This window comes from Vulpes lagopus, chromosome 11 (genome assembly GCF_018345385.1).
Source record: "Vulpes lagopus strain Blue_001 chromosome 11, ASM1834538v1, whole genome shotgun sequence".
NCBI classification, from domain to species: domain Eukaryota; kingdom Metazoa; phylum Chordata; class Mammalia; order Carnivora; family Canidae; genus Vulpes; species Vulpes lagopus.
In genome coordinates this window covers 46,966,191-46,972,003 of record NC_054834.1, presented here as the reverse complement: position 1 = coordinate 46,972,003, position 5,813 = coordinate 46,966,191, and positions in this window count along the sequence as shown.

Here is a 5,813-nt window from a genome sequence, read left to right as displayed (position 1 = left end):
CTTATCTTTTAACATTGTTTTTGTTTTTTTTAAGATTTATTTATTCATGAGAGACACACAGAGAGAGAGAGAGGCAGAGGCACAGACAGAGGAGAAGCAGGCTCCATGCAGGAAGCCTGATGTGGGACTCAGTCCCATGACTCCAGGATCCTGCCCTGGGGTGAAGGTAGGCACCAAACCACTGAGCCACCCAGGGATACCCCCATCTTTTAACTTTGTTTATGGGGTCATTTGTGACAGAAAAAATTTAAAATTTTATGTCATCAATACTTTCATTTATCATTTGTACTTTTTTGTCTTGTGTTCCCTATCTCAAGAACAGAGGTATTCCCTCTGTTTTTTTTCTAATATCATATTTAGGTCTTTAATCCATCCAGAACTTATTTTTGTATATGTGTCAGGTAAGAATCTAACTTCATTTTTTTTCCCACGTGGCAAACCAATTTCTTCATTTATTGAGTAGTACAAAATTTCTCAATGTCATCTGTATAATAAACATATCAAGTTCAAAATATGTATGAGCCTGTCTCTGGGATCTCTGTTCTGTTGCATTGTTTTATTTTCTATCGCTGCTCTAATATTTCACTATTTTAGGCACTAAAGCTTTGTATATGGTAAACTTCATATATGGTAAAACTTAATATGGTAAAACTAAGTCTTACTCTTTTTCTTATTTTCAAACTGTTTTTCACAATTTTAAAATTATGAATTGAGGGCAGCTGGGTGGTTCAGCAATTTAGCACCACCTTTGGCCCAGGGCATGACCCGGGATCGAGTCCCACATCAGGCTCCCTGCATGGAGCCTGCTTCTCTTTCTGTCTGTGTCTCTGAGCCTCTCTCTGTCTCTCTCTGTCTCTCATGAATAAATAACTAAAATCTTTAAATAATTAATTAATTAATTAAATTAATAAATAAAATTGTGAATTGCTATCAGTTTGTCTGTTTCCACAAAAATATCTGTTAAGCTTTTGGTTAGAAGCATTCAGTTTAGAGAATAACTTGGGGAGAATTCACATTCATGATTTTAATCAGATCTATTCTTATGTTCTTCTATAATATTTTATGATTTTCCTCATAAATATCTCATCTTTTGTTAGAGTTCTTTATCTATACCTGATAGTTTCTGTTGCCACTATATACAAAATTTTGTTTTATCACATTTTCTGGTTAGTTCCCAGCATATGGAAACAATATTTATTTTTGTGTCTTGCTCTTATGTTTAGCAATTTTGCTACAAAAAAATTATTAGTAAATTATTTTGGATTATCTGTGCATTTAATATTGTCTGCAAACAACAGTCATTCTTTGTCTTTTATTCCTAGTCCATTTCTTTTTTCTTGTCTTATTGTAATGGCTAAGATTCCAGTAGAAAGTTGAAGTGCAGGCATCATTGATATTTCTGCCTTTAATGAGATTGCTTCTTAAGTTTTACTATTAAGTATTATATTCATGGCAGTCCTCTTCACTTTTAATTTTTAAATATACTTATTTTTACATGTACATAGTATAAAAAGTCAAATGATTCTATAGTGATTGTAATGAAAAAAGCAATCCTTCCAAAATTGCTCTATTGTTTAACTCCCTAAAAGTAATCATTTTCTTCTATTTTAAAAGTTTTTTTATTAAATTTTTTTAGCCATATAAAAGTAGAGAGACTAGTACTTCATAGGAGAACATAGTTGTTCCTCTTTCCTTTTTGCAGTTGCTTGTCACTCCAGTTTGTGGACCTATCATACTTTATTCATCCAATCCCCTTTGATGGGGACTTTGGTTGTATCCAGTCTTACTATTACATATAGTGCTTCAAAAAATTGCCTTGTATATATTTCTTTCTATATTTTGCCAGTGTATCTCTGTGGTAGGCTTCTAGAAATGAGATTGCTGGGTTAAACATTAACAGTTTTACTATATATTGCCAAATTCTCCTCTCCAGGGATTGGGCCAACTTGCATTCCCACTAGGAATGTATGAGGGTACCTGTTTCTTTATAGTCTTGCCAAGAGTGTGTTCTTAAATTTTGGATTTTTGCCAATCTGATAAGATAAAAATAGTATCTCAGTATAGTTTTAATTTGTGTCTTTTATTATGAGTGAGGTTGAGCACTATAAGGTCAAAAGCTGTTCTTTTTTTTTAAGATTTATTTATTTTATTTGAGAGAGAGAGTGAGAGAGACCATGCACAAGTAAGGGGAAGGACGGAGGAAGAGGAAGAGAAGCAGACTCCCTGTTAAGCACAGAGGCCTGGAGCAAGGCTCAATCTCATGATACTGAGATCATGACATGAGCTGAAATCAAGAGTCAGCTGCTCAACCGATCCACCAAGTGCCCCTGTCAAGAACCATTCTTATTTCTTTTTCTAATGATTACTGATATCTCTAATGAATTTTTCTGTGATTATTGGTCTTTTTGTTTTCTCTGTTGGAAACTTTACATCCTTTGGTAACGAACCCTTATCTGACATTTAAATTGGAAATACTTTTTCTCATTTTGTCATTGATCCTTTTACTTGGTTTATGGTATTTCTTGGCAGAGGCCACCCTTTTAAACTTATTATTAGATTTATTTGCTATCAACTTTCATATTTCTAAATAACAAAATACACTGTTCCTTCTTCAGCTTTGGGTTTTAAGCATTACCTATTGGTCTTCCCTTAGGTAGGTGAGCATATAGTACCCTTTTAACACAGACTTGCCACTCACATACATACTTACTCTATTCCCATCTTCCCGATGTAGTAATGGGAACAGTGACTTGTGGGTGCCCACTGGAATCTGACCTTGCATAAATTAAAAGTTGAATCTTTAAGGAATCATAAAGACTTGTAAAGCCTTCTACCAAAAATATTTTAAAATTAAAAAAGACATGATTTGTCCTCAAATAATTTAACCTAATCCTTTACAAAAGAATTTGCTTCCTTGGATTTGAATGTTGGTTTCTATATTACTAACTAGTAGACTAAGATACAGAGAAATCAAAATCAGAATCGGTTAGTGTCACTTCAATTAAAGAAGAAAGAACTGTTCTATTTCCATACATTCAACTTGAACACAGCATTTTCAGGAATAGAGCTATCATGAGAAATGAAATTTGTTTCTTAAAATATATATTTGACAGTATTTCTTCTCTAAATAATCTTCCATTTTGGCCAAAAAGGTGAACTCAAAACCCTTCCTACATTATTAATAGCCAGTGAAGTGTGGGGCATGTGTCCCTCTTATGCCAGACCATGACCTGGGCAGAAGTAAATGGATAAGGCCATTTCTCTCCTGCAGTTTCTGGGTGCCTGGACTGGGGGCGGGGGGTCTCTCCTGGGTTGGGACTCAGAACACATTGAGTTACTTGCCAGAGCTGGGATTTCATAGAGATGCCTGGTCCCTTCTCATCATACTTGGCATCTACCAGGCCCTCACCTTTCTGCCTGCCTGGGTAACCCTTGATTCACAATCCCATAAACGTCTAGATGGAGGAAGTGGTCTGGGGAAGATGGGCCATTACTGGGACTAATGCATCTTTTACAGCCGGGAGCAGGCCTTGCTGTTGCCACTGTCTTCTGTTAAGTTTGATTAACTCCGAGATTGATGGAGAGCCGATGAGTAAAAGGAGTACATATAGAGGACAGGATGACAGACTAAGCAGTATTGATTTCAAGGACTCCCAGAAAGTCTCTAGTTGTTCCTCTTGCCATAAAATAGCTTGTACAATCACAGAATGTTGGAGTTGAAAGGGAATTTATTTTTTGGTTCAGAACCAAGAGGCTTAAAAGTGATGGAAAGGACCTCAAAGACTATCAAGTTCCATCCTCCCATTTTCCAGAAGAAAGTCCAACCTGAAAGCCAAAGATACAAGTGAGGGTCTCAACACCACATGGCTATGAAGGTGAGAGTCAGGACCCAAGCCCACTCATGTGCTCTTTTCCCCATCTTTTCCTCAGAGCAGTGATTCTCCACTCTGGCTGCATATGAGAATCTCCTGAACAAAGTAAAATGCCTAGGGCTCATCCATAAAGATCGGATCCACTGCTGTGAGGCAAAAGTTTCAGCATTGAAACTAAAAGGCCAACTCCGTGCTTGGTGTATACTAGAAGCTCAATAAACTTGTTGAATGTGAATTCACAATTTAATAGGCACAGATGTGTAAATGAAATATCCCTGCCAGTTAATGTTCCTTCATTTTTTTTACTTTACTTTAGAAATGTTTAAATATTCACAAAAGTAGAGAGAGGGGTATAATGGTTTGCATGGTATATAATCTGACTTTTGACAGGTTTTCTGGAGAGTAGAGGGAAGGAGTGACTCTAATGCCACTGAGAATTCCAACAGCCCTACTAGGCCAGACTCAGCTGTGAGAGGTACAGGTGTGGGGATCCAGTGCCCGGACATCCTGGCACTCAGTAACCTCGCAGGTAGTTAAAAATGAGTGGCCCTTCATTATGATCCAGTGCTACCCTTGCCTGGCCCCAGGGCAGAGCTTAGCTGCAAGGGAAGAGAGGCCTACTTAGTGCTGGATGGTATCCCAGGTGCTGGGATTGAGTGTCCAAAGGGTGCCTGGCTTTCTGGCATGGCTCTTAGAACAGCAGATGACTCTGTCATGCTCAAATAATACTGCCCTTGACTCCATTTGCAGGTTGGTTGACACGTCTCCTATTAGTTATCATCAGTTCATGAGAAAGTTTTAGATTTTCTTTTTTCTTTTAAGCTCATTGTAGCTCTCAGATCTCCACTAAGTTTTCCTGGAATTTAATAAAATGGTGGCAATAACTCCCAGAGAATCAAGAGCACAACATAGCTTTCTAGTTTCTGGGAAAGCTGGTTCCCCTCTGACTTAGTAGGCCTGACTGCTTGAGGCTAGGAGCCCTGGAGGGAGCAGGCCTGGGGGTGGGGACAGGAGTGGGGAGGGGTACAGCTGCTGAGTCCCAGAGGCAGGGACTGTGGAGAACAGCTAAATGCCATTTGCTTCTCCGGTGCTCCCCTTGCCCTGCCCCAGAGAAATAGCATCAAGATGTATCGTTAAGAAGTCCGATGTACCTGCCCCACCACCCGCTTCAGCTCACATGCAAGGAGGGGGGTTTGCGCCCTTACAAGCCTATTTCCAGCCATCTGCTCTGTTTTCCCCCATCCTCCTTGCCCCACCTTCCTACCATGTTCCCTGGGTACTACCACCAGGCCCAGCACCCCAAGTACTCCCACAGCTAGTTTTACTGCCTAGGTTGGGCCGGTGGATGGGTAGATAGTAGCCCACATTAGAGACACTCCTCTCCATTTTTCTTCTCACTCATCAACACTTCCCAATTCTGTGCCCCACTGGGAGGTGGCCAGTCAGGGAGCCCATTCATGTTGCTAATGTGTACAGGTAGGTCATGTGAAAGGGCCAAGGGGTCTATTATTCACCCTCCGTGACAGTATCCCCAGCTCTTACCACGTTCTTGGCACGTGGTAGGTGCTCAATAAACACCTGCTGGAAAGATGGATCAGGAAAGATCATTGGCTTCGAAGCTGGGAAACTTGACTCTCCTCTTGTTACTGTCAGGAGTTTGGCGCTGTGCCCATGATGAAGTCACCTTTTCACTCTGGCGTCAGTTTCCTGTCATGTAAGGTAGTTGAATTGGTTGAACTTGAGGGTACCTGCCAGGCGTCTTTTTTTTTTTTTTAAGATTTTATTTATTTATTTATGAGAGACACACAGAGAGAGGCAGAGACACAGGCAGAGGAAGAAGCAGGCTCCCCACAGGGAGCCCAGTGTAGGACTCGATCCCAGGACCCCGGGATCATGACCTGAACTAAAGACAGATGCTAATCTGCAGAGCCACCCCACTGA